The sequence below is a fragment of the Falco punctatus genome, assembly GCF_963210335.1.
Source record: "Falco punctatus genome assembly, chromosome: 2".
Lineage (NCBI taxonomy): Eukaryota > Metazoa > Chordata > Aves > Falconiformes > Falconidae > Falco > Falco punctatus.
Window position 1 is genome coordinate 27,888,608 of NC_137581.1, and position 19,010 is coordinate 27,907,617.

At 40.2% G+C, this 19,010-nt stretch overlaps 1 protein-coding gene across 1 annotated transcript in view; it reads right to left on the reverse strand.

The window, feature by feature from the left end:
• Nucleotides 1-18,709, reverse strand: part of TRPC4 (transient receptor potential cation channel subfamily C member 4) — a 165,088-nt gene extending 146,379 nt beyond the window's left edge. Inside the window, exon 1 of the mRNA XM_080377165.1 lies at nucleotides 18,594-18,709. The gene's annotated coding sequence lies outside the window, so the exon portion shown is untranslated. The remainder of the gene's footprint in view (nucleotides 1-18,593) is intronic.
• Between the last annotated feature and the right edge of the window lie 301 nt (nucleotides 18,710-19,010).

Consider the following 19,010-nt stretch of genomic DNA (forward strand, 5'->3'; position numbering starts at 1 on the left):
TATCTTCTGTCCAGGAAGCTGAAGAGCACAGTATTAGCTTTTACTATAATGTGCACTGAAAGGAAACAGGATCAGTTCTGCGCTGAGCTACAGTACAGAGCTACTACTTTGCCTACCCTAAAACTGCTGAGAAAGAGCTAAGTATGTTCTACCGGCACTTTGCTTCATGACGCAGTGAAGAAAGCAAAGGAGTACCATGTGTGTAACTGGCATCATCAGAAGTCCAGCAGCATCAACTAAAAAGGGCAAAATCTTTTCTCTGCTTTGCATTCTTTCAGTTTGCCTTTCCCTAAATGAAGATTTGCTGTCACATCATCCAGTTTTATTTGGAGTTGACTTTATTCAAATATGGTACAAATTACAGTGGCCATTCAGGACTTTTCACAGAGAGAACTAAAAAGGTGAAATGAGCCACAAAGATGACTCCTGGCAAATCCGCTCATTCAGTCATTTAACCACAAAGACAGTATATGTTACATTATCTGACTAAAGGCTAACTGCAGTAAAGATGGTGACCCCTGAGGACCAGAGGAGCTGTGTCAGGTGGAGGAACCCCAATAGCCCACCTATGCAAAGGGAGCACCTGGACCTGGCTGCTCTCTGAGATCCTTGCAGGCAAATGATTCAATCACTGTGCAGTGTGAAACCCACCCAGAAGAGCCAAGGCAGTACAGCTTCCCTGGAAAGCCATGCTAGCAGCTAGATGGGGTTACTGCCTACAGGGTAAAGGACTTCATGTGAGACACAGGGGGAAGATATTTTGGGGATTGTGGAAAAATTATTATGGGATGTTTTAGGGTGGGCTAGGGAATGCGCAAAACTTACTAAGGGATGTTTAGACTAATGATCAAAAGCAGGGAAAAGAAGGGATTATCATGGATTAGGAAGAAACAAATACAGGAAACTAAAGAGACAACAGGATAAAAGGAGCTGGTCAAGTTTAGGCAGGTTGCTGGTCAGTTCACTTGTCTGACTGAGCCCTGCACTTGATCACCACAGTCTGACCCTTCTTCTCATTAAATCTTAATTCTAACCATCTTCTGTGCAGGTGTGCTCTCTACTCTGAGTGGGTGGGATTGAATATTAGCAAACTTCAAACTGGGTAGCATGAAACCAGGATAAGGGGTCTGAGTGCCAGCATTTGGAGTGGAACAGTGAGCTTAAGGGACTCATAGGTGCAGGTGCCAGCAACCACGGGAGATCAAGGGACCTGGGACCAGCTCCAGGCTACACTGCATGCTTAAGGCCAGCAGCCAGAGGGACTTCCATACAAAGAAGGAAAGGACCAGACCTTCTCTGGTGTTCACCTTTATTTGAGTACTGGGTGCAGAAGCTGGTAAAGGCATTGTGTTCTGCTTGTGCTGATTTATGTGGCCAGCCACGCTATGTATGTGTGCGTGCCCACATGCACATCTGTCTTTTGGGAATACATGATCAGCACGGTGGCAGGTTGGACCTGGGGACATGTAACTGCAGCCTCCCATCCATTGGGCTGGGACAGGAGGAAACCCCCTGGGTCCCATAAGCAGAATAGGCCACCTATAACAATAAGTATTATTCATCATTGATGCCCAAGAGAGAAAACTGAGGGACCTCAAGGATGCTTGTATGTGTCACCACTTAATTTACATTTTCACCTTTTTTTTTTTCTTTAGTCAAATATGACTAAAGCTTATCTGCGGTGTTCTGTAACCCTGTCAAGATTTTCAGCAAAAGTCAAACTGAGTCACCACAGGCTGAGCCTTTTTCCTTCTGAACAAGTAATGCAAATGTGTGATGTCTCAAGGGTTTGCAAGGAGAAATGTTGTCAAACAGTGTGATCTATGTCAATAAGATCAAGATGCTTGGCACTGCTGAAATCAAGTGAATATTTGAATCCCAGATCAAAACACGTCAAAAGCAGAACAAGCTTTGTGATGCAGTTGCTGAGGAAAGAAGCCAGCAACACAACAAAATGAAAAGCACAAAGGGGTGTTTTATTCAAATTATGTAGCACTGACTTAAGTTTTAGACTTTGTGGCATTTCTGAACTATAAGATTATCTTCCCTAATGCTCTGCCACAGATATGCATGATAGAATCATATCACTTTTGTATTGTTTGTAATTAAAAATTTATTATAAGACAGGATGGGTATGTAGACAGTAAAACACTTCCAAGGTTAATGTTTCCTCAAAGTTTGGAAGCGGTTCAGCCATGGGCTTTCTGTGTGGCTTTCACATACTCAGCCCTCCCTCTGCTTCAGCTGTTCATACACAGTAACAAAGACAACACCTTGCAGTATTAGGGAACTGACATCACCCTTTGGCATGTGCGAAGTTTTAAAACATGACTGATGAAAATCAGCATCGCTGTAGCCTGTGGCTGGGTTGTGTTGCTGTCAATGCCAGCTGAGTGGGAACTTGACTATGAATGCATCTTAACACTACTATAACATAAATTCTAAACCTTCCTGATAGATGTGAGAGAAATGAGGTTGAATCATGACTCCTTTCCCTTCAATGGGCAAATTGGAAAAAACAAATGAACTGTTAACTTTTTGCTAAAGGATCTCCGCTTTATTTTCCTTTGATGCCTTGAAGAGAAGCACATACACTGAAACTCTACACAAGTCTTAAGAAAAAGAGGAACTGCAACTTTGTGGCACATGTAATTAGAGCGCAACAGACAGAAAAGAACAGTAGATTCTGAACGGCTCTATGAGTAGTCTCCCTGCTCTTATTTTCAGTATTGAATACTCAGCAAATTCCTATTCTCTTAAATTCCAAGTTCAACAGCCTGCCTGAGATACGTTTTTGACAAACTGAAATGACAAGTTCAGCTGGGTAGAGAATCATTAGAGGGCAAAAGCAGTGAAAATTGAAGTGAGTAATGAAAGTCCGTGTACAATTTGCATTAGATCCATATGCTACAGTAAGCAATAAGCAGAATTTTAACACATGTGCAGGAATTAAAAGGACTGATTATTACTCTTAGCAAGCACTTCCACAAGATAATGATTCAGGTTTTACAGAGCTGTGTGATCTTTATTTCAAAGAGAAGAACAGAAGTTAAGCTCCCAGCATTGAAATACACTTCCGTAAACAAAATAGAAGATATTTTATAAATCTTCCTTTCTTGTCTAAGCCTAAATGAGTCATGACCAGTTATATTCCCACGTGTCTCAGCTACCTTTGCCAAGTTGGCTTCAGGAAAAAAAAGTATTCTGTAACTCTTCTTTTATAACAAGAGACAAGGCAAAGAATTTGAAGTCATGGTGCCAAAAGATAAGATTAATTTTATCTAATTAATATGCCCATTTCCTGTCAAACAGAATTTCCTTCATCCATACTAATGGAAATATATATGTCTTCAGTTTCAGAGTGGCACAAAGGACTGAAAATGCATTTCTAGGCTCCTTATCTCAAAAAAAAAGGAGCCAGAAGCACCGGAAAACATTCAGAGAAGGGCACTAGAACGATTAAACTTACAGAAGAGCTTCCAGAAGTGGAACGACAAGGTCTTTTACAAATTTTCACTCTGTAAAAGAATGACAGATGGAAGGTCTAATATAGGTCTGTGTAATTATGGGTGTCAAGAAGACGACAGACATGGATTAATTGTTCACTGGCTTTTCAGGTATGAGATCCAGAAGCAATCAAGTGAAGGCAGTAGGAGTCAGGTTCAAGAAAAAACAAGAGCTGATGAGTCTTCAGTCAGTTACTTGAGGAATTCATTGCTGAAGAATTGTGAAGATGCTAGAAGTATATATGGGTTACACAGAAGACTGGTTGAGTTCATGAAACACAAACCTGCAGAGGATTACAAAACACAGAGAAACTGTATCTGGCAAAGAAATAACGTGCACTGAAGTGGTTGGAGTCTGGGAGAGTACAACAAATACAACAAATGATGATATATACTTCCTGTTACTGTACTCCTATCTAGAAATATGGGTTTTGCCACTGTCAAACACAAGCTATTAGGCTTAAAGAATTTAGATGGAAGCAGTAAAGCTGTGACTGTATTAAAATTACTTGGAAAACTTCCATTAACTTCAACACAGGTTATTTTCTTCATTTCAGTTATCTTCTAGGTTTTAATCCACCTCAGTTTACCAGTTCACTGTGTTACTATGCACAAGTAATGAGATTTACATACCCTGTACTTAGGAAATTAACACTTATTTCTAGAGAAAGTTACACCATTTTTACAACACTCTGAGAAACACAAATTATCAAGATGAGCTGACACCTGAAATGGCAGTCTCACACTTTCAATTGATTTTATTTGAAAAAAGGACTGTTTCCATTGCCTAGCTTCATCTATCTATTACAGTATATTAATTTTAAGAGATGTTACAACTTTTTCCTTTGTTTGGAGTCTTTCCTACTTGACTGCCAAGACTTGATGTAGATCTTGGTCTGGGTTGCTTCTTATTCAACAGCTAGAGAATATTTTGAGAATTAAATATGAAAAGAATTTTGTATCACCCAAATACATGATTCATTTGATTCTCAAAAGCTGCCAGGACTGCTAAAGTTCAGCAATTACATCCATGATACTACATAGCTGACTTCTGGTGTCACTCAGATAATGTTATTTAAGGCTCCAGTGGTATTATCATGTTTTGTTTTCTTTGTGCTTTCCCAGGCAATTTTAAGCACATTCTCATGTACCCTTTGATTTCTTTCATGTGAAATCTCCAAGATGGTATACGGTAAAATGTTCCACCCTCTACTGCCAACACTCCAGTAAGCCAGTTTGTCCCACCACTCACAGTGTCTTTCAATCCTGAATGCTGCTAAAATACTAAAGGCATTATGACTATTCAGTAATGGAAGTAATACCACAGCTGAAGTCAGTGGCAAAGCAAACTGACTTAACTGGGTAGGCAATCACTCACAGTGCATAAAACAAATCTTTGCAGGGCTGGAGCTTAGGAAATTTATTTCATAAATTCATTAAGCTAAGATTTCTATTTAAATGTGCCAGACACTATAGGTCAGAAAGCAATGAAGACATACCTGTGTATGAGGACAACAGCACTGTTACACTACAAATGCAGTTCAATAGCTCTGGTTATTGTATGCCCTAAAAACTGCTATTTGTCAAATTACTAGTACCCATTTCAGTCATCTACACTAGCAAGTGGCAAAGCAAGTGATTTTCTTGGCTTTCTGGCTCACTGTAATCTGGCTTCACTGGGCCCCTCAATCTCTTCTACTTTTAAGTCATCTCTTCCCTCTTCAACAAGCCATGGTTTTATCTACCCTTAAAACCTCTTTGAAATCTCTTTAGTATTTTCTATTCCCTGGTGTGCTTCCTCCTATTCTGTGTGTTTTATTTAAACATTCTCTTAATCTTTTGGAATTGAACAGCTGTTAAATCTTCTTTTGAATTGGTCTTAATTACTATTGTTTTCTGTTCTCATCTCTAATCCATTTTACACCTGTAATCCTGTAGCAACCTTTTTTTTTTTCTTTTTCTTTTCCTTTTTTTTAAATAAAACTTGATATAGATATTTTGGAAATGTCCTCTTCTTGGTTTTAATGTTATAGGAAATTTGGCGGTGCCTGTACTTAGCTATTTTAGGTCAGTCATGTTTCTAATCACTACTGAAACCCAGAAAGGCAGCAAAGGGAAAAAGGGAGAGATGAGGCTAGCAGTTGTCACTCTTCTTGCAACATCACCACTCTGATCAAGAACAGATTCATTGTCAGCAGTCTAGAGATATTAAGCTATAATTACTTGGGATCTCTTACTCAATAAAGAACTTTCAGAGGTTGATTCAGTTTCTAGTATACTTGAAGACAATGATTTACCCCTGAGGAGGGCTATTCAGTTTCTTTGCATTGGCATCCAAGGTTTAGACAGCTGGAGGAGGAATCCCAATGCCCTCAGGTCTGTCTGTGTTCCAACCTTGTGTATTTATTTTTTTTTTATGCCACAGTAATATAATTATAATGATTATAAAGGGAATATATTATTATAAACATCAAGGAGCTAAGCAGTAGACTATTAAAGGAAAGAACTGTGAAAACATTTCTTTGAAAACCTATCATCAAATCAATAAAGAGCCTGCTTTATGTACCTCAGCAAAAATGAGTCTCTGTTTTATCTGCATTCTTCAGACAGCTGCTACTTACTTCACTTGAAATACCAAATCTATTTTGTGTACAGCTGTTGTCTATCATTTTAATTTCTGACCTGGCGATCCAAGCCAAATCCTTATATTAATTTGGTCTTGGTATTAGCACTTACCCTTATTTGATCTGGGAATTTACCAGTTCCACTGTATAAGTTATTAGCTAGCAGTCAAAGGAACTGGATAAATTATCTGCAGATGATAGATATTAAAGATTAATGAGTCAGAAGTGATTTAACTTTTCTGTGCCACAATTCTAAAAAAAAAAAAATATTTTTTTTTAAGCGTGTGCAATGAAGATTAGAAAAGTAATTTCTAAGGAGCAGTTTGTGAGAAACTCAAACATGGTTATCTGGAGAAGTCAAAGGGATTAGCTGGCTTTGCCCCTCCGACTTTTACACGCAGTCACCCTGTGCAGCTGCTTCACAAGTTCAGGAAAAAAAGGGGCTGCTTGCTCAGTGTGTCGTAGACAGGTGAGCACAGAGATGATGAAGAGTTTAAGTATGGTGGTTATGTGTTTTCTGTTTCTGCCAACAAAGGTGATTTAGCAGAGATTTCAAGTAACTGTTTTGAACCAATCACCCAGGAACGTTTCCAGGTGCATGTCACAGGGGGACTGAAACTGTCAGGCCAGGATGATGTTTTTAGATTGGCTTAGATAATATACACCGCTTACTCTAAAATCCCTTTTTCATTGTACCTGTACGCTCCTCCTCTATTTTCCTACCAGTTCTTGCACCCGAGTGCAGGAGATCGCAAAACGCTGTCAGCTCCCACGCTTCTGCTGCTGCAATGGCTCTGTGAAACCACCAGCAGGATGCTGAAGGATCAACTACCTTTTCTTTCTATAGCATGCACGCTGTGGTCTCTGCACTCAGAAGCAGGTTTCTGAGGAAGTTCTGAAGCAGGAGAGCACAAGAGTATCCTGCCTCCTCTCAAAAGCTTTCCCTGCACAGCTGCCATGTGCAGTTCATCTAAGGATCAAACAGTTATAAATGCTATCATTAGACTTAAGTGAAGCTGCTTAATAGGCTGCTGTGTTTTCAAAATGGATGAGTTATTATTTCTGCGTAAATATTTACCAAAAAACTTCCTTCTGGATAATAAGTAAAGTGAAAGATACCAGCTCAGTCCTAGTCAAGCTGTATTTGCTACCTGGCTTAAGAAAAAAATTCTTTAGTAGAAGCTGCCTGTAAGTTTGCACAGCGTCAGGGCTGTCAGCTCCATGCCAGAAGTTGCTGGCTATTAAGAAGCCTCCACCTCCTGCAAGACTCTTGTGAGGAAAGGAACTGCCTCTGGATGGCTACAAATTTTCTGTGTCTTGGAGGGTTGCCATCACACTCCAATTCACAGCTCTGGCTTGGGGTGGCAAAGAAGCCATACTTGGCCAAGGACTGGACTCAAACACTTAGCATTTAAATCATATAAGCAAGTGCAGAGAGAGGCAAATATTCCCAGACGAGATACAGATAACTCTGTGTGTACACACACAAGATGGACACTTCAATGGGCTATATTCCTGACTTCTGGATAGCTCTTCTCTTTTACTCACCAGAACAAAAATTAACCTTTAATATGTCTCAGTCACATAGTGCACATAAATATCTCTATCTGTAAGCATACATATGTGTTCTTCTGTTACGTGTGTATATAAAGGTATCTGCGTTAATGTAAATACACATAAAACTATAAGTATCTATAAGCATATTTTTGCACAGAATGCAATCTGGGCATTCATAAATCTGTAAACCTTTCAGATTATGGGTATAGACACTACTATTTCCTTCAAAATTATCAAAATATAAACAGAACTATTTACCTTTCCTAAAAAAAAAACTGGCTAGTGGAATGCCTGCATTGGAAATTAGCTCTGCTGCAGTGTTTTGAGCTCTTACTCAGAAGAATTATTGAGCTATTACAAGACATTAAGCAAGAGTGAGGAAATTGAACAAAAATGTTGATGATTCCTGCATAACAACACCTGGTTTCACAGGTGACATAAGTAGGTAAAACATTAAAACTGTGTTACCTCACGTTCAATGAAATATATGTGATCTACTGGAATGATGAACAACAGCCTGAAGATATTGAATATGTAATAATACTCTAGAGTTTTGCTTATAACAGAGACTTACAAGACTGTTTTGGGGTTTTTTTTTTTTGCTTTAATGTGCTATAATCTTGAAATGGCAATCAGTTTTCTAGCAATTCTATAAAAAATCTGTTCAGAATGGCTGCTGAATGTTTTACAAGCTATTAAAAAAGAGGTTTGTGTAAAAATTACATGTGTCATTGCCTACTTAATTTTTCATTCTTAAAATCAATTTCCCAGCAACAGAAAGATGCAGGAATTCTTATAATCAGATACAGTGTGATTTTAGTCCTTGTCAACTATAGCAGTGTACTTAAAGCAAAGATTCACTTCTTCCCTCCATGGAAAGATTCACTATATCAGTCTGTGAACTGCAACAGAAAGAAATACTTAAATAAAGAATGGAGAAAATGATTGAAAGCCATCTCAACATTACACAGGGCAGATGCAGGGTGCAACCATGGCAATGACGGCAAATAGATTAACGTTTTAGGCCTACACATTTTTCTAAAATACTCAACAGCAGCAAGATTTTGGACTAGATTCTCCACAACTTGTAATTGCATTGACTGCATTGGAGTGGAGGAGACACAATACATTTTTCATAAACTGCTAAATTATTGAGAAGAAACAAGAAGCTGCCAGAGCATTATAATTCTCTTGGAACCAAGGGGGCAAATTTCCAAAATTACATCTTCCATCTGAACCAATGCATGTATGATTGATGAGAAGGCACAATTGTTTCATTTTGTATTTTGTAAAATTTCACATTAGGGTGCTAGAATTTCAAATTACTTTGACATCACCATCATTTTAAATTCACCTGTGATCTTCATATTTCTCTAAGCTCAAAGAGCACACACAGTTACAATCTGAAACAAGTAAGTATGCAAATAAACTGAAAGGCAGGCAACTTGTGGGATTTTAGGAAGCTTTACAATATGCAAAAGCTGCTAAAAGAGTTTTTGCATATGTCATCTTTGGCTATAAAATAGGCTTGTTTAGTGACAGCTACCTATGCAATAAAAGCACGTAATAAAAGGAGTTTTCTCAGACAGCTATGATAAAGGAGTGGAAAAAAATCAAGTAATAGGCTGCATCTCTGTGAACCAAAGCAACACTTCCAAAGGAAAATGCAAACATGCATGGCAGAAACATTTTTAATATAGTTCTAGCATGTGTGATGCTGGATTCTCTATACACATTTGTGTAATATTGATGTTTTTCTTTGTTTTCGTACGTAAAACATTCACCTTATACTCCCTAAACTGGGATTCAGGCAAATGTCTTGTACTAAGAAGAATAAAGTCAATGCTTAACAAGAAGCATGCTCTGAAGCATTGCTTTTGGTAGAACACCAAGATTTTACATTTTAATACTTTCTTGAATTAAGGTTAAATTACAAAACCCAGGTAGCATCTTATTTCTTCAAAATTAATTCCATCACATGCTGACCATAAATCTTTGCCAGTATGAGCTGTTGATTGTTCTAGATAATTTTATTGTAGGCTTTGCTTTGTAGCAAAGGGTTTATGTAAAGAGTGTTAAAATATCAGTAAATAGACAATTAGGCAAGAAAGCACTAATGGAATGACTAAAGTGTCATTTTGCCCAGCATACTTGTCTGCCAAACCACTATGTTTCCAGAAGGAAATCAAGCCTTGAAAGATACCTATTATCTAACTGTCAACGGGAATATTATGGAGAACATGAGCACAAGCTGACCTATCTGAATGCGCTAGTGCCTCTCAACAGTCATGGTCTTTATCGTCTTTTATTTATATGACTGCTTTGAAATGAAAACACCTACCATCTTGTCCATTTTTGTTTTGAAATGTCAACTTATCTCTCTCCTCTTCAAAGTCCCACTCATGTCCTTGCTCAAAAGGCTTGCCCAAAGTCAGCAAAACCTTGGTTTTAAGAGAAGCCTGGTGGTATATTATTGCTGAGGAGAATAATTAATCAGCAATGATTTTTCCTGAAAGTAAGGACTCTATCATGTGGGCTTTGGGTAGTGCAAAACATGCTGTGCTAAGTTACACATTTCTCAGGTGTTATGAGCAGTGCCCTGAAGAACTACAGAAGTTTGAGGACTGACCAGCTAATGAGTTCCTTGAACGCCATCTCATCAGAGAGAACTGCAGACCCACTGCTGTACCCACAGGGTACTGCTCCTCAGGGTGAGGTGGCTGGCTCTTCCCCAGAGATTCTGGTGCTTCGTAACACTAAAGACAAATAAAATCCTCTTCAGTGTCACCAAGAGCTCAACTACTATTTCTGGACTTGACATGCTGAGCAAGTGGCAAATCCAACCTTAATAGCTGACAAGGGTGAATGCACAAGAGCACATCAGTAAGAAGACATCGGTAAACCAGTGTGGTGCTTCACTGAAGGTGCTAAGCAAGGAAATAGCTTATTATGAGAGTAATGTTCTTTTAAGAAAACACAATGACAGAATGGATTGAAGGCATATATCCAGATCCCATCTTATGCACTGGATCATTTTTTTAGTTATAAAGATCTAAAAAGGCGGATCCTGTCTGCAGTTAACCCAAAGGTTATTTTTCAGAAAGGAATACTTCAGATGGAAGGAAGCTCCTACCTGGTCAAAAGCCAGCAGAAGCGGTAGCAAAATGAGGGTGGTTTCTAAGAAGTGAGTGAAGAGGAAGCACTCTGGGGATGAGCGAGAAATCCTTCTTTTATCCCAACCCATCCCTACAAAACCCGGTGTGTGCTGTCAGTTCAGTAAGTCAGCGCAGCTCTGAGGCTGGACTAGTGCCTGACCACTGAAAGGCAACCCAGCTCACTGAGCATGACCTGCTTCCCTCCCCTGTGAACAAATTCATACTCAAAAGAAGAGATAATCGAACTCCTGCTCAGTGTGCTTGTTTTAGGTATTGTAGAAGAAGCAAATCCAAAAAAAAAATAATAATAATTGTGGAAGTTTAGTTCTACGTAAAGACACGGCAGCAGTAAATGAAATCATCTCAAATCACGCCAGTATTTGATATAACTGGCCTCTGCATAAATATGCTCAAAGTTAATATCACTAAGTTAAAACAATCATGAACAAAAATATTTTTATTAAGTGGGCAGACCAAAATATTATTTTGCAATTGCTCTGTACTAAGCCCAATGCCTTTTACAAGAAAATACAAGAATAGTTATAGCACGGGATTTAGTACAAATACCTACCATCTATTATATATAATGTTATATAATAGTATATGATATACATGGTGTATATATAGTGTGTACATATACACACTATGTATTTTATACATAGTATATAATAGTATAATATATATAATATTATGCCATCAATTTGCAGTCTGTGATCTCTGTGCCGTAGGTGCCAGGTTTCCGATTAGTTTTAAAAAATTAGTATAGCATATACTTCATATTAGTCTTAGGAGGCTTTATTAATCATTATGTGGCTTGATGAAGTACTTTGAGTTAAAACACTTGAAAAATAAAGGCGTAGTTCATATTTGCTAACCTAGGAATCCAAAACACTGGCATCCAAGGCTGGTTTGTCATCCCAATCTTTCTTTATTAGAAATGGGAAGAAATGCACGCTCTGCAGAGGGCAATTAATTTCCTTCAAGATAGGTCACATGAATCACTCTCTGAAGTTACTAGGTTCCTTCTAAAAGCTATAAAGACTAGCTTTGACTCACAGGTCTGATGTTAAGGTGTCGAGATGAATTCAAAGACAAGCAATTACTGCCTGTTGAATGACGGGTTTGTAGCTAAGAGGCTTAGGGCAAACTAGACAACTGTTTGGCAGGCAACTTGGTTTTGGTTTTATTCATGGCCAGAATTCCTTCTGCAGGATATCTGCTAGGCGGTTAAATAAAGCCACCACAGGGAAAGCATGCGTTTTTTTAAATTGACAGTGTTGCAGGTACAAATGTACTAAAGAATACACCAAATGTGAAAATCAAACTCACCATGTAGCATGAACAAGTTCAAGGGACTGACTGCAGTACTAATCGCTTTAAGTGATTACCAGCAAAAATTAAAGGGAAGCATCTCTCCCAAACTAAAAAAAAATGTTGCCAGTATAAGCGAAACACAAATGGGATATTTTAGTTATTTTCCAGTGGAAGATAGGCAGTTTGTATGTAGCAGTCAATGCTGAAGCATAGCGAAAGGATTTATTTTGAAGTGTTTTGGTAATAACGAACATTTCCACAGGAACAGAGATTAAAACCACTCCGTCATCACTGAAAGATGATTTCTGTTGTAATTAGGTATTCAGTAAGCTAACGTACACTGTGGAGATGTCAATGTTGAGAGCATCAGAAGATAATCTGTGCCTCCTTTCCCTGGCTCCACAGATGCAGCATGTTCTCTCCAGAAGAGACACCTTGCACTCGCAGGAGGCAGGATGAGAGTGCCCAGGACAGCGTGTTCTTCTTTTACAAGGGTCCAGCTGACACTCCCATTCCCACTGACACAGCTACAAGCTGTATTTCAGCTACCCAATCCAATCAAAAATTCCTAAAAATTCTGAAAGCAGACAATAGGATATTTGAATTACGTTGTAGTCATCTAGTTACTGTTATGAAGTGACATCATCGTCTGCATCAGTACCATGAAGGTCTATAGGACCCTGAGAGACCCTAGAAGAAAACAGACATCTCTATTCTGTCCCCTCTGAATATGTTTTTTTAATTATTTTTTTGATACCAGTAAGGTGAGATTCACCTTGCTTTACTTTACCTGTGTGAAATCCAACAATCATCAACAAGAAATACCCGATTCCTCCCACTCTCTGTCAGGTGTATGAATCAGATGGATTAATTTGTCCACTGGAGGTTTCCGTTTCTCTCCAGTGACTATACAAGGAACATCTATGGTTGGTTTATGACTGGCAATCAGATTTGTGGTGGCTACATGAAAAAACCCTGAGCTTTGGTACAAAAATCCCTTTTTATAGCTTTTCAAGATTTGTCAGCAATAATGGTTTTGATATAAATTACTATATAAAAATGTACTGGGGTTAATTTTAAATCAGAGACAATACGACCCTGTATCTTCTCTGATAAACCTACTGTTCATTCCTCTACTCAAAAAGTAAATTGACCTGTTCTACTTTTTAGAATGGAAATTATAGTAGCAATCAATGCATGAAATAAATTTTTTATTGGCAAATACAAACTAAATTTAAAATGTATCAATTCTTAGAATCAAAACCCATATAAATACAGAGGACAATGGAATTTTCGTTGGGAGCAGATTTGTTGCTCCCTCTTAGACCAGTACTCTCAAGTCTGATACCAAACTGCTAATCTGCTAAACTATTAGAGATTTTATCTTCAAAATAGAATCCTTTAGTATTCTTCCCCTGATTTAGGGTAACACAGAAGGAACACAGGCAAAACCGTGTCCATTCATCTAACAGACACAGGACTGCATTGATTTTCCTAGGACTGCTGTCCTCCTCTGATGTGAGTGGGTACTTTGGTTAAATGATGGTTAAAATGAGAAATTTGAATTCTCAGTCGATCCTATACGGAGCCTCCTGCAGGAAGGTCTTTACCCACAGAATGCCTCTATCTCTCTCACAAGGAGCAGCAAAGCTCTCGGGTCAGGCCAACTTGTCACCACACATTTTGGGGCAGATAAGACAGTTGTACTAATGCTCCTCCCTCTCATTCTCTATGACCTAGTTTAATAATCACCCCTGCTACTTGGCCTTCACTGAGAAAAATGTCAGCTCTTTAGCAGCTGCTGCCTCTCGCTGACTGGCATGAGAACCAGACACCTGAGCTGAAAAGTGACAAATGTTTTAGGTAATTGACAGTTTGCAAAAGACTATATATTTTGAAGAATCTTGTGTAAGGAAACTGGATTGCAGAGGTGGCAGCTGGCATACTCCCAGAAGTGTGCATTCAAGGGGCAGTTGTGAGTTCATGCCATTTACGGAGCATTTTAAAGTTAGCACAGCAGCTTGGAGCATGTGCATGTGTATGCATGTTTTGATTTGGTTTTTTGGTTTGGGTTTTTTTTTTTTGTTTTGTTTTTGGGTGTTGTTTTTTTTTAATATGCATTTTAGTCTGATTATAGCAACCATTTGTCCTGGATCTACTGACCTCTGTGCTTATTTAACCTTTATGCTGTACAGCCTGATCTGCACAAGCTAGGTTAGCTGAATCCAAGCTAAGAAGGAAGGTTCCTTGTCTTGGGTCTTACTGCACAGTTAGCAAAGAGACAGGCATCTCTGGAGGATGCTTGCTCTGCTATAAAGGAGATGACAAAATACAGAGGATGGCTCACTTTCTGCATCTGCCTTTCTCTTACCGGGAAAGGAAGAGAGACACTACAGGTTCACCTCAATAGCTGATGAACAGGTATTTCATGTCAGTTCAGGGTATCAGACATAGCTACAAAAGGCTTGTCTGAATGCTACAAGACCTGCAGGAGACCAGCATCCATCTAGAGTGGCAGTTGCAAGTCAACTGAACTGTGCTTCACATGACTAGCTGCCACCAGGACATGAGGACCCTGGTATCTATTTTTCAAGTCTTTTCTTAGATGTGAATGCAGGTAGCATAAACTTTACAATTCTCTGAGCCAAGGAAGGCTGTATTTTTAGTCCTTAAAACTGATAAAAGTAATCACTTAATAATAATAAAAATAATAATTTGTGTGTCATGGAAAACCAGCATGTGTTGACCTAGGACTGGAAGACCTTAGGGGCACCACCACAAGACTTGGCTGCTCAATGACTGTCCATGCACCAGTGGTGGCATGGGGGCCTTTGCCTCTTGGGGAAAGGTTGCTTGCTCCTCAGAAGTTGTCAGTAATATGTGGAAAGTATCTCCAGAATAATCCCATAACCTCTGTCTCAGGAAAGCCCAGTGAAAAATCTTTCTCTAGCCACTGTTCCTGTCTCTACCCATTGCATAATATAACAGGTAATGCTATTGTCATAGCATTCAGATGGTTCACCTGACATGCACAGGTACGTGAGAAGCTTTTCTGATGAGTGTATTGAGCAGAGGCTCAGCAACCAAGCAATTGCAGAAGCTCTCATAGACTTCAGAGGTTAGGTTTGTTCTGGTTCATACTCTTAGACATATGTAAAATTCACTCAAATTTAAGGAAGTTTTCCTGTCCCACTTCAGCCCACAGTCTCTGAAAAACAGCTTAGCTGTAAAAAAAAAAGTAATTTTTACCCAAGGTTCCTTTCAGTTTTTGTTTCACACCAGTCACTTTCTAAATTATAAGTGGTTGTAAAACAGTGGAAGAAGTACTTTGAGAATTTAAACCAAAACAGAAGTTTGAAGGGAGCAAAAACCCAAACCTAGCCACAACTCTAAGAAAAACCTGTTACAATAAATAATTTTCATTTATTTGTTGCTTTTGCCTGTGTGGCACACTAAAAAACCTTTTAATGTCTTTAAAAACTTCACTGTGCAAAAGAATTGTGTCTTATTTCCAGGTGTTCCTCTTTTAGCAGTTTCAGATTCTAGTTGACTGAAAGGTAATGCACCTATGAAGGATTTCTGCATGGATATCTGTTACAAAAAGATTTAATTTGCTCAGCCTTCCTCTGTGTTCACTATTTAAAACTGTACTAATTAATATGTATTTAATCAGGTGAATTTGTTTTGCAGGAACAAACCACAGTGGACATGAGGATCCTGGCACCGTTGTTGCTAGTGTTATACTAATGCTATATACTACACTACTTAAAAGTAGTGTCAGTGTAGTAAAGTAAGGGCAAGTCTGTCTCATCATTCTCAATGGATTCAGGGCTTCTAAAAAAGATGGTTTCTGGGGGTTTTTTTGTTGTCACAAAACATGGTGATGGAAGATCGATTTATACACAAAGTTTTATCTTCAACCTGTTTTCAGTGATTTTAAATATTATATTTGATAAAGCAACCAGAATATAATCCAACACAACTGAAATCTGAACAGAAAAGGTAACAGTAAATTTGACACTCATAAAACCCATTAAGTGTCTGAATAGAACAATGCTTCCTCTGTTCTTGTCTGCTTTTTCTTGAAACAGGTTATAAAAAAAGTCATTTCTTCCAGCTTCTTGCTGCCTTTCCACAAGACAAGCCATGGTGCTTTAGTCATCATTCTCAAAACGAATTCAGTCCCTTTTAGCACTGATTACCAGAATCACTAGAGGCAGGCAGAGATGCTGCACAGGATTTTCCCTGTTGACTTTACCACCTCACTCCAATGAATCATGTCCCAGAAAACACTGACAGATTCAATAGTGCAGTGGCATGGAGACGGGTCTCAGGTGTTGGGAAGAGCAGTCATGCTCATTTTTACTTGTCATTTAAGTGAGGCCATATACACACACACACACAAAAAGGTGAAAGCTAACCCCTTAAGTGTTTTCTCTACATGTGTCCCCTGATACATACTTGGCGGGCTTTCCAACATGGAATAATGGAAATCCACTTCCACCAAGAGTGGAGCCACATTGCTCAGGACCCAGCATTTTCAGCAGGCATATTCAAAATCATACCAGATCTATAGTGACCTCAATCGACTTAAATTCCAACTAGCAGTATTTGGCTCTAAATAAGATGAGATAAAAAGAAATGGAATTTCTTTCTGGAGCTATTTTAAGGGCCATGACTACTATATATAGAGCCAGAATAAGTGGCTGAAGTTGAATTTAAAAGACAGACGTATTTTTGTTTTGCTGTTTCCAAATACAGTCTCATCTGTTCCTAAGTCTGAACAACAGAAGAAAAAGAAAAATTATATTAAAGAACCTGATCCTTCTGCAAGCAAAACCAATGTTTTCCAGTATAGAAGGCAACACCCAAGGAAAGCTAAACTGTGCATGAGAGTTTCAGATCTTTTTTATATTACAGTACAAAGCCTATTTTGGAGTTTTGCCTGAAAAAGGGGTGTAAACTCAGGTCTTCTGTAAGTCCAGAATTTCTGCTATTCTAAGACAGTTCTAAAGCAGTCTTACTTAGGTGCCTGGCTTCGCTGACTGTACAGAAAACTCTTGCTTATGAGAATGAGGTTAAACGATCGGAAAAAAACCTGTATGTTTGCGTAGAAAACCTTACAGAGGTATCCAGGCCTCGGCTTTGGAGAAAGTGATGTAAACACTGAAACATGCTATGTCACTGCAGTACAATTAAATTTGAAATTTCAAGTAGACTGGATTTAAAGGTGCTGCAATGTTGGCATTTAATTCAGTGTGTGGGACCTAGAATAAACTATTTCCTGTTCTGTCTGTACTGTAGGAAAACACAATTCCTACAAAAAGAAGTATTTCTTTCTTGGACAAAACCGAGGTGCAATCTCAGTTTTATTATTTTTCATTCATTTTTTGGAGTAGTAACCATTCTCTGGAAGAAAAAGACAGACTGGAAAGCGGGTTTAGTTTCTTCCGCCTCAAAGGTGTTTTAGCATTGCAACATCCATCTCACGAGGCACGCTTCGAGAAATCTAAATTTTGGTTGCCATGCTAACAGGAACGGAGTCCAGTGAAACAAAAGTGCATGAACGACATTTTCTTGTAAAAACAGGGAAATACGAGATGAACGAGGCTGCAGGTTTTGCCAGCTGCAGTGCATCCCACAGCAGTGCCCCTCCGCAGAGCGCAATTTTCTGTCCGCATTCGAGACCCCGGAGCATCAGCTGCTTTTCCAACAGGACCGGGCGGCTGGTGCCCGCCCGCCGCCGGGCTGCTGCCAGCGTGAACCCGAGGGGGAACGAGCCCCACCGGGCACCGCACGCACCCAGCAGCCGTCCCACGGCCTGCTCCGCCGCGCTCCCTGCCCACCTGCCCGCCGCTCCGCCGGCTCCCCTCGGCGGCTCCCGGCAGGACCTGAACCTTCCCAGGGGGTCCCTGCGGACCGCACCGCCGGGGAGCCGGGTCCCTCTCCAGGGGGACAGCGGGGACGCGCCAGCTGCGCCCCGGCTCCCCGCCAGCACCCAGCGGCGCGGGTCCCTCAGCCCACCCAAGTGCGTGGGGCCGCGCTGCCCCCCACCTGCGGCCGCCCTCGCTGCTGCCCGGCGCGGGGGGCGGCCGCGGAGCGCCCCACCGTGTCGCCGTGCCCGGCCGGCTGCTGCCCTGCAGGTGTCACACTGCGCCCAGCCACCGAGGGATGCCGCGTCCCACGGCAGCGGCTGCGAGCGAACAGCACACGCTTACTACGCGCAAGAGAAAGGAAGGGATCGCAATGCTCCTCCGGACTGTGACCGAAGAGGTGCACAATGTGGCTTTACGCTTGCGTCGGCGCAAAAGTTACCCCAGACCGCCCTAGGGACTTTTTTTTTTTTTTTTTTTTTTTTTTTTTTTTTTTTTGGTAGAGGGGCAAGAAGGGAGTCAAAAATTCAGAAAGAGAATATATCAAAGTTGGTGACAACTTACTTGGTTTAGGTGCATGCGTTGACTGCCGGCATCTTCCTCCAACAGTTTTAGAGGTTACATTTCCCCTTGGAATAAGTACCCTTTCGTAAATGAAATCCCGTTAAAAGGTGTTTGTTTTATTTCACTGGCTTTCATCCATCTCAGCCACTTTTCCCCATTTTTATTTTCTTCATGTTTGCCACACATGCAGGCACTCTCGGATACACGCCCACGAGTTAGCGGGTGTCCATCACCTCCAGCTGCGGGGATCGCGCCTGCAGCCGGGCTCCGGTGCAACAGATGACAGGCAGGTCCTTCCCCGGCTGCTCAGTGCGGCACCTCCTTATTCCCTCGGGGAGCCTCATGCCGGCTGTAAAAAGTAACAGCTCCTTCCGATGCGACGGTTCCCACCGAAGCGCAGGCTGCGCAGCATGGGGA